This window comes from Oncorhynchus masou, chromosome 15 (assembly GCF_036934945.1).
Source record: "Oncorhynchus masou masou isolate Uvic2021 chromosome 15, UVic_Omas_1.1, whole genome shotgun sequence".
NCBI classification, from domain to species: Eukaryota; Metazoa; Chordata; class Actinopteri; order Salmoniformes; family Salmonidae; genus Oncorhynchus; species Oncorhynchus masou.
Window position 1 is genome coordinate 58,328,454 of NC_088226.1, and position 10,877 is coordinate 58,339,330.

The window sequence follows — 10,877 nt, forward strand, 5'->3', positions numbered from 1 at the left end:
CAGATAACAGTTTTGTAGAATCTCTCTCCTTCAGGCCAAATGAAAGGCCTAGGACATACCTCTCAAACATGCTTAATGGCATCGACCAGCCCTTCAGAATGTCCCCGGAAGTTCATCCAGTTTGAGAAGGGAAGGGATTCCTTCCAAGGGCAAGGAGTTTGGGCATGCCCAGTAGGGGGTACAAATGATGAACTGACTGACAGCCAAGCTCATAAAGCAGTGTTACCTGGAGCCTTTCAGTTCTTCTGGAGATGACAATGGAAGAGCACAGCAGCAAATAACTATTTCATTGGAATATCAGTGTCAATTAAATACTGTGCATTGTAAGCCTATGCATGCTCAAGCTGATGAGAATAAGAAAGCATTTATTTTCTCAATCCCATCCATATTCCTCTTAACATAGTGTGTGCATACAGTAAGAGAGCATGAAATGTGAACAGTCTGCTCTGTTAGCATGTAGCCTTCAGTGTGTGTCTCAGTGGGCCTGGCTCCCAGTGCAGAAGGGGATGTGGGTTAGCTCCAGTATGCAGCTAGGCCGTGGAGACCGGCCGGCCCGGGCCAGAAGGGAGGAAGCCTGTCAGACAGACTGCTGTGGCTGGATGGGCCAGTTAGGTAACTAAACAGCCCTGCCATCTGCCTCTCCTCTCCTTTCCTTTCCCATCCCCTCATCTCATTTCCTTTCCTTTTCTGTCCTTTCTCCCCCCCTCACCTCCTCTAATCTCCTCTCCTTTCCTCTCTCCTCTCCTTTCACTTAGTCTCCTCTCCTTTCCTATCTCCCCTCGTCTCCTCTCCTTTCCTCTCCTTTCCTCTCTCCTCGCCTTTCCTTTCCTCTCTCCTATCCTCCCCTCCCTAGGGTGTGAAGAACAGAGGGAAGGCTGAGAAAGGGAAAAGAGTCTTGACCAGGGTCCAGAGATGTGCGGCCTGCCTGCCTGCCTGCAGCTCTGCACCTCTGGGACCCAGTCCCGGCCACAGGGTTTTAGCTGTGCTGGTTTTAGCTCATCCTTCAAATTGGCTTTTGTTTTGGGACCCTTCCCTTCCCCCCACCACCATCCTCTAGCTCACTCCTGCCTCCCTTTAAAATGCAGCAGAATGGGCTAGATGGGCTAGATGCATCCCCCAGCTGGCTAGCATTCCTCTGGTTTCCACTTGTGTCTGCCTTTCCTTTTTTCTGGGTCTGTGTTTCTGTGATTAAAGTCTATTTTCCCCTCTTTCCATTCACTGACATTTTCCTTTCTGACACGCAATTTTTCAGATGAAGTTTAAGTCTCAAAACTGGAGAAGGAAACTTCACTCACGATACTAGGCCTGAAATACAGGATAACAACAAAGGATAGACCTGCAACACTTCTGCTTGGGAATGTGCTCATTAGAAGGTAGAGGAGATCAGAAACAACTCTAAAAGTGCCAGCTTCGTTAATGTTGTAGTTATCATAATAGAGTTTCCATAGCACAATTTACGTTGATTTATAGGATTTTAGTTATATCAGGATGGGGTATGTGATAATGTACAGTACTGTCCTGTCATATCCTCCATCCTCCATCCCTGACGCTCTTTCTCATGCTTTTCCATCTTGTTCCTGAAAAAATGGCTGTTGTTACATGCCCTTATCAAGACAGACTGCACATCTTCAAACTGTCATGATGATGATTGATGTGACCAGTCCAGGGGTGTGGCCTTCTTTTTTCACTTCCTCTTCCTCTCTGTTCTACAGAAGTGCCCATTCACATGGGGGGGGGGTGCACCTATGCGAAACCCTCCCTCTGTCACTCAGGAAGGTCTTCTAGTGTCTGCCTGCCAGCTGAACATCTTTGCCAGTGTGTGTGTGCGTGTGTTGGCTGCCTGCACCTACCTCTTCCGAATCATAGGCTACTGTGCTGACGATAGAAGCGTGATTCAGAGGATAGGGAGTTTAATTAGAGAAGAATGGATACATTTATTCAATGCAATTAAGTATATTATAGTTATCATGTTTCACATTGGATATATTAACTACGAAGAATTAAGACATGTTTTTAATTCTAATTATTAGAGCTCTGGTCCAGCGTTATGCCAACTCTAGCAAGTTCAAAGGACATTCAACGTTTTGATATAATCAGCACTTTATTTTGCTGGTCAGAACAATGTAATGGAACAGAAAAACAAGTGGTTCTGTTCAGTTTCAACCCCTGCTGCTAAGTGTAGATGATTTGCTTGTTAGATGCTAAGAAACTCAGGTTTAGTTTAGCCTGCTAGCCACGTCAACAGACCTGTCCGTTCCAAGACAACTGTCTGCTCTAAATACAATACAACTGTATTAATCCCCAAGTGGCTATTAGTTCGGGGCTGACAGGGTGCTTCAAACAGGACAAACACTCACTGAGAGTATAACAAATGTATATTAACACTTATTAAGGCATCAGTTAAAGGGGCATAGTGCAATTTAAGAAACTAAAACTTCATGTTAGCCACAATTTCTTGCAGGGATAAACTATCTCTAGAATAGTCCCTAGGTCTTCCTCAATGGTCCTGTTAACCAAGCGGATGGCCTCGGGCACAAACAAGGCCCTGCGCCTATTAGTGGGGCACTTGAGACAGCGCAGGCAGGGTCCAACGGGGAGCAGTTGGAACTTCGGGTTGAAGACGTGGGTGCAGGCCTCCAGGATGTCATAGGTCTTCCTCCTGGTCTGCCGTTCAAAGAACGAGGTCAGAATTCTGAGAGTCCTACACCGGTGATCTTAGAACAGGTAAGGGAATAAACAGAAAGGGAATAAACCAGTAACTAATATTGATTTAACCTGTTGATGCTCTGGGGGCGCTATTTCATTTTTGGATGAAAAACGTTCCCGTTTTAAACAAGATATTTTGTCACAAAAAGATGCTCGACTATGCATATAATTGATAGCTTTCGAAAGAAAACACTCTGACGTGTCCAGAACTACCAAGATATTTTCTGTGCGTGCCCTAGAACGTGAGCTTCAGGCAAAACCAAGATGAGACGGCATCCAGGAAATGAGCAGGATTTTTGAGGCTCTGTTTTCCATTGTCTCCTTATATGGCTGTGAATGCGAGAGGAATGAGCCTGCCCTTTCTGTCGTTTCCCCAAGGTGTCTGCAGCATTGTGACGTATTTGTAGGCAGATCATTGGAAGATTGACCATAAGAGACCACATTTACCAGGTGTCCGCCCGGTGTCCTGCGCCGAAATTGGTGCGTAAAAGACAGCTGCCAGTATTTTTCCATGGGATACAGAGAGGAATGCAAGCTTCCACGAACTGCATATCAATTAAGAGATATGTGAAAAAACACCTTGAGGATTGATTCCAAACAACGTTTGCCATGTTTCGGTCGATATTATGTAGTTAATCCGGAAAAAGTTTTACGTTGTAGGTGACTGAATTTTCGGTTCGTTTCGGTAGCCAGACGCAATGTAGAAAACGGAACGATTTCTCCTACACACAGACGCTTTCAGGAAAAACTGCGCATTTGGTATGTAACTGAGAGTCTCCTCATTGAAAACATCAGAAGCTCTTCAAAGGTAAATGATTTTATTTATTTGGTTATCTGGTTTTTGTGAAAATGTTGCGTGCTAAATGCTACTCAAAATGCTATGCTAGCTTTGCATACTCTTACACAAATTAGTCAATTTCTATGGTTCAAAAGCATATTTTGAAAATCTGAGATGACAGTGTTGTTAAGAAAAGGCTAAGCTTGAGAGCAGACGCATTATTTTCATTTTATTTGCGATTTTCAGAAATCGTTAACGTTGCATTATGCTAATGAGCCTGAGGCTTTAGTCACAAACCCGGATCCGGGATGGGGAGTTTCAAGAAGTTAAAGACACTGAATGAGTTCAGGCCGTGGTCCTGCTCAGACCCTGAGAGGAGTGAGAGGAGGACTGTGTCACTGGCAAACTTCACAAGATTTCAGTGGGTGTCGGCACTCTGACAGTCATTGATGTAGAGAATAAACAGAAGGGGTGACAGTAGACACCCTTGTGGTGAACCTGTGCAAGTGAGTAGGGTGTCTGACATGGCATCATTTGCATAGACTCTCTAAGGCCTATGAGTTCAAAAACTGAAGCAGGGTTGAAAATCTACACAGACCAAAACACATGAATGTCTACTAAGATCCCTTTCTAGCCTACATGCTGTAATGCTGATAGCTGGCTTGCAGAATCTGTTGAACTAGCGGCTCCAGGTTGCTTGACACCAGGGTGGTCTATGGGTGTCTACGGAACAAGGGGGAAAAGAGTGAGTATGTGGGGCCTGAAATCCCCTATCCAGTTACAGCCCACCAAAGACACAGTGGTTCACATAAAACAACATGAGACACAAGGTAATGAAGTGCTAACAACTGAGGTAATCCCTCTCTCTCTCTCTCTCTCTCTCTCTCTCTCTCTCTCTCTCTCTCTCTCTCTCTCTCTCTCTCTCTCTCACTCTCACTCTCCCTCTCCCCCCCTCTCTCTTTCTCTCAGCGCAGAGACCCTTCTCCTCATCGTCCTCCTCCCTCCCCCTCTCTGTCACATTCTGACCTTAGTTCCTTTGTTTTGTCTATGTTTTAGTATGGTCAGGGCGTGAGTTGGGTGGGCAGTCTATGTGTGTTTTTCTATGTTGGGGTTTTGAGTTCAGCCTAGTATGGTTCTCAACCAGAGGCGTGTGTCGTTAGTTGTCTCTGATTGAGAATCATACTTAGGTAGCCTGGGTTTCACTTTTGAGTTGTGGGTGTTTGTTTCCGTGTGAGTGTTTGTTGCCACACGGTACTGTTTCGGTTTTCGTTCATGTTCACGTTTATTGTTTTTTATTTCATAGTGTTCAGTTTATGTCTTAAAATAAAAGTTATGGACACTTACCACGCTGCGCATTGGTCCTCCGATCCTTCTCGCTACTCCTCCTCAGAAGAGGAGGAGGAATGCCATTACACTCTCTCCTTTTGTACCAGGGTTCATGTCTTAATGCTCTCAGTCACGACCGTATGTCAACGGCAGATGATATAAGATCCCTTCAGAGAAATCCAGAGCAGGCGTGTGGGAATTGAGTGATCTTTGTGGCTTTATGGTTGTTCTGATGATGGTGGATTTAAGCAACACTCAGGGTGTCCTATCCATACATCCTGTTTTAATTTGTAGGATGTAGTGCCTCAGACAGATACTGTATCTACCCCTCTTAATGGCTGCCATGATAGGGTGGAGGGTTTCAAACAAAAGCATCCACTCGGCAATTTCAGGTGAGTCCCGTTTGATGCTCACTTAAGGTGACAGCTGGAAACAGAGATGCGTTGCTCTTTGGGCACAGATACTATCTTCCCCTTCCCTGGCAGCCACAAGCATGGGGAATGTATTCTCCTAATGCCGAGAGTGAGTCGCCCATGAAAGATTCCCTTTATGACTGGAAGGTTTTTCTCTCTTTTTGTTTCTCCTCCCTTTTTTCTTCACGTTTTAAATAGCAGTGAAATGTTGAAGGAAAACAAATGAAAAGATAGCCCTTTGAAAATGTATCTGTCCCAGAAGCCCCCTCCCCCCTCCTGCTGCTTTCCCTCTTCTCAATCTTCCATTTCTCCCCCCATTCTGACCCCCTCTTTTCAAATGTGCGGACTTGACAAAGACTATACTTCTCCCTTTTGCATGCAACACTCCAAACCTGCCTGGGGGTTGGTTGATTGGTTGAAGGGTAGAGGTAAGAGTAGAGTGAATGATGACCCATAAAAGGGGGGGGGGTGTATTGGAGTGGTCTGGATAGGAAATAAAGTCCGGAGTGGGGGGAGAGATCAAAGGGGGAATATGATGAAGGGATAAAGAGGGATAGAGAGCAGGAAAGACAGGGGGAAAAAAGAGAGAGAGGGGGAAAGGAGTCTTTGTTCTGGACAGCTGAAGAATATTAGAGGGTTCAGATGGTTTGAGTGCCAGGGGCTACGGGTGGAAGAGAGTCAGAGGGTGTGGAACAGAGCAACAAATGAGAGGGGTGCACGGCACGCCCCTGTGGTTTGAGGAGAGTGAGAGGAGGAAGACAATGGTAAACCCTGGAGAACAGAGAGAGAGAGAGAGGGGGAGAGAGAGAAAGAGGGAGTGAGAGAGAGAGAGAGACTACACACTGGTTGAATCAATGTTGTTTCCACATCATTTTAATTACATTACGTTGAACTAACGTGAACTAGACGTTGAATTGACGTCTGTGCCCAGTGGGTCTGCTTTACATTCACATTAAAGGGGATATTCCATATAATTTTCCAGTTGTTGAAGTGTTGCTTTTCTTCAAACCACTGTCTTTAAAACTAAAATCTCTCATCATCTCTCTGGCAACGACTGTATGATTTGCCAGTCAGGAGCTGCCATGTCTTGGTTCTCTTTCTGACTGCAGTAAAATAATTATACTTAGGTATTCAGGATCTGACAAACATCAAAGACAGTAATGCACACCTCCTACATGTCCCCTTCTCAAAAACAAAGATATTTCATAGGGTAATGATACACTACACTCAACTATGTGTTGAGCAGGGTGGGAAAGATTAGTGCGTTGATAGACATTCCTAACAACTGATGTCAACACAGTATTAGGAGTATACACTGAGTATACAAAACAATAAGAACACCGTCTCTTTCCATGAAATACACTACATATACAAAACTATGTACACCCCCCTTCAAATTAGTGGATTTGGCTATTTCAGCCACACCCTTTGCTGACAGGTTTATAAAATCGAGTACACAGCCATGCAATCTCCATAGACAAACATTGGCAGTAGAATGGCCTTACCAAAGAGCTCAGTGACTTTCAACGTGGCACCATCACAGGATGCCACCTTTCCAACAAGTCAGGTCGTCAAATGTATGCCCTTCTAGAACTGCCCTGGTCAGCTGTAAGTGCTGTTATTGTGAAGTGGAAATGTCTAGGAGCGCCAACGGCTCAGCTGCGAAGTAATAGGCCACACAAGCTCACAGAACGTGACCACTGAGCGCTGAAGCATGTACTGCATAATAATGGTCTGTCCCTGTCCACTCACTACCGAGTTCCAAACTGCCTCTGGAAGCAACATCAGCACAAGAACTGTTTGTTGGGAGCTTCATGAAATAGGTTTCCATGGCAGAGCAGCCGCACACAAGCCTAAGATCACCATGTGCAATGCCAAGCGTTGGCTGGAGTGGTGTTAAGCTTGTCACCATTGTACTCTGGAGCAGTGGAAACATGTTCTCGCGTGAGGAATCACGCTCCACGATCTCGCAGTCTGACAGACATATCTGGGTTTGACCAGACTGGCCAGATTAATCCAGGTGAAAGCTATGATCTCTTATTGATGTCACTTGTTAAATCCACTTCAATCGGTGTACATGAAGGGGAGGAGACAGGTTAAAGAAAAAAGGTCAATAATGTTCCTAATATTTGGTATACTCGGTGTATTCTCAATATGCCCTTATTAACCTTCTGTACAACGTGAGGCATGGGCTGTTGGATTGGAGCAGGGTGTTATCCCTCTCCCTCTCTCTTCCTCTCTCCTTCTGCCACTGCCTGTGAACTGGGTCTCTCTCTCTCCTGCTCTCTCTTCCTCTCTCTCCTTCTGCCACTGCCTGTGAACTGGGTCTCTCTCTCTCTCCCTCTGCTTTTCTCTCTCTCTCTCTCTCTCCCCTCTCTCTCTCCATTTCCTCTCTCTAATGTGAAATTGTAACTGTCTCTCTCTCTTTCCTCCTCTCCCTCTCCTTCTCCCTCTCCACCTCCCCATCCCTCTCTCTCTCTCACTCCTTCTCCCAACCCTCTTTCTCCCTCCCTGGTCTCAAGAGGCAATAACACATCTCCTGTCAGGACATTGCTCAGACTGTGCCCAGAGAGACAGAAACGCCTCTCAAGAGATATTTTGACCTGAGATGCCACGGATGGATGGCTGGTAGACTGGCCGACCGCCCTGGCCAACTGACCAGTATTGAACTCAACATTCCTAACATTCTGGCCCCAGTCAGTGAGGTAGGCCTTCTGGCCTTCTGTGGACAGATGTCCCCTTACACCCTGAGAGAGAGAGAGAGAGAGAGAGAGAGAGAGAGAGAGAGAGAGAGAGAGAGAGACCCAGTTCACAGGCAGAACGTGGGAGAGTGAGCAGGGGAACAAACAACTGTTTTTAGGCTACTGTGGTCTGCAGGATTGTGCTTTAAGATATCTCCAACCCGCTCAGAGGTGGTCTTCTAGCCCCCCTAACTCTACCCTTCCAGGTAGCTCTTCCATGTATTCAGAGGCCATGGGTCCCAGCTGGGAGTTTTTCCTCAGACAGGTCATATATCCTGTAAATACTCATGGCCTCTGAATACATGGAAGAGCTACAGCCTATTTTGCTGGGGCCCTGAGTTTTTCCTGATCAGGTTTTTCCTGATCATGACATGTACAGCTTCTACCAGTTTGACATATGTTCCTTATAAACTCGATGTAAAATATAATAGAATAGGCCATGTAGCAGACGCTTTAATCCAAAGCGACTTACAGTAGTGAGTACACTTTCATAATGTCTCATAGAGGGAGGCCAGAGTATGGCTGGAGGAGTCTGACCACGCAGTCCCAGGTGCAGATATTTAGGACAGCATAGTTTCTGTAATTTCCAGCTTAAAGCTGTTTGATCTGGAATTGCCTCTGATATAAAGCAGCTGCATAAACAGGAAGGCCAATTTGGGTGCATGTGATGTCAAACGCAAGCACCAGTCTGTCCGGAGGTTTCCTCCGAAACATTTGTGCCTCAGAAAATGTCATCAACAGTTTAGAGTGAGATCTTTTTTTATCTACTGGTAGAGTACTTTCCCCTGTAGAGAGAGAGAGAGACAGAGAGCAAACAAGCAGAAGAGTGGGCGAGAGTGACAGAGAGCGAGAGCAAGAGCAAGAGAGAGAAGGATAAATAGGGGGAAAGAGGGGGAGAAAGAGAGAGAAAGAAGGAAAAAGAGTGGGAGAGAGAGAGAGAGAGAGAGAGAGAGAAAGAGAGAGGCAGAGAGAGATAAAGGGAAAAAGAGAGGGGAGAAAGAGAGAGACAGAGAAAGAAAGAGGTAGGAGAAAAAGAGAGAGAGAGCCCTTTAATTAAGAGAATTCTCGGTCCTCCCTTCTATTAACCTGTCTTGTGGTCTTTATTGATAAAATTCTGGTAGTGCAGCAAGTCCAATCCATCCAACCAAACACTGGCCTTGTTTCCCTTGAGTAAACAGCACAATAATTGGTACCCTCCGCATTGTCTCACTACAAAGGGATTTCTCTGGTGCTGTCACTTTGTTTGACTTCCATTCCAGGCTGCACACATGACTTGTCTTTTCAGTCAGGCCAGACCCACGGCTCGAGGTCTATTGGTCACTTCCCGTAGCAGAGAGAGAGAGAGAGAGAGGTGAAGCTGAAAGGTTAAAGAGGAGTCCACTGACCCACATAACAAACAGCCAGGGCCATTCATGCCTACTCCCTCATTTCTGAGCCCTGACTCACAACATTCAAATAACCAGACCCACACCAGCTTAGGTCTCAGTCTCTCAGTCCAGCCTCCCCAATCTCTATATCTGCAGTACAAACACTCTTATCAACCACCCCCGTCCCCACTCCCCCCAAGCTAAAAAATAAATAAAAAAGTGCTGTGAAAGAGAGAGCGGTCAACATAACTCTTTCTTCCAAGAATGCAGCAGAAGTTTATATCACCATTGGATAAGGAGAGAGAGAGAGAGTGATGCATCTTGGGTGAGCTCAGATGAGCAATTATCCTTTTCCACACACAGAAAGGCTCTATTCTGGGAACGTGCCTCTCACCGACCCATATTTATACTCCAAACCGCCCGGGGAGGAGGCTCCAGCAATATTTGGACTAAATGGGTAAATGTCGACCGTCACAATGTCATGCCATTGGAATGTGTTATTTTTACTGTGTACTAATTTTAGCTTGGGTTATTTTTATTGGTCCAAGTTGAACATTTTACATTGGTAATGAAAGGTGTGCCTTAAACGTTTTACCTGGAGATCAGTTTTCAATTGTTATTGAATTGGAATGCTATGAATATTTCATATTTAGTTTACGGTTGTAACAGCTTGTTATTTACCAAGATATGGTGACATCACAGTGTCATAGGGGTGGCAGGTGGCCTTGTGGTTAGAGCATTGGACTAGTAACCGAAAGGTTGCAAGATCGAATCCCCAAACTGACCAGGTTAAAATCTGTATTTCTGCCCCTGTTCCTAGGCTGTCATTGAAAATAAGAATTTGTTCTTACCTAGTTAAATAAAAATAAAAATTTAAATAGCTCTTTACGCACACAATAAAGACATTTACATATAAGCTGTTATGACGGAAAACAAGCTGTAATCGCAGCAACAAATACAGGCTCACAAAAGGAGGCCTCAGAAAACTTCTTAACATGGTTAAATGCTTTAGGTTGGTGAAGGGCCCACCCCCATCTACTGTACCAACCATACAACATCTGGAGACAAGTCACAACACTACAGGGTTTTAATTTAAAATATACCAAACTCTTCCAACTGGTCGTCACTGTAGTGGGGTAATATTTATCATATAGCCTAAGCATATACAGTGCCTTCAGAAAGTGTTCACACCTCTTGAATTCTTCCACGTGTTACAAAGTGGGATTAGAATGGATTTAATTGTCATTTTGGTCAACAATCTATACAAAAGACTTTGTAATGTCAATGTGGACATTTCGTAAAAACATTTGTACAAAAATTATGAAAAATTAACACTAATATACACTACATGACCAAAAGTATGTGGACACATGCTCGTCAAACATCTAATTCCAAAATATGGAGTTGGTCCCTCCTCTGCTGTTCCACTCGTCTGGGAAGGCTTTCCACTAGATGTGAAACATTGCTGCGTTGATTTGCTTCCATTCAGCCACACGAGTATTAGTGAGGTCGGGCACTGATGTTGGGCGATTAGGTCTGGCTCGCA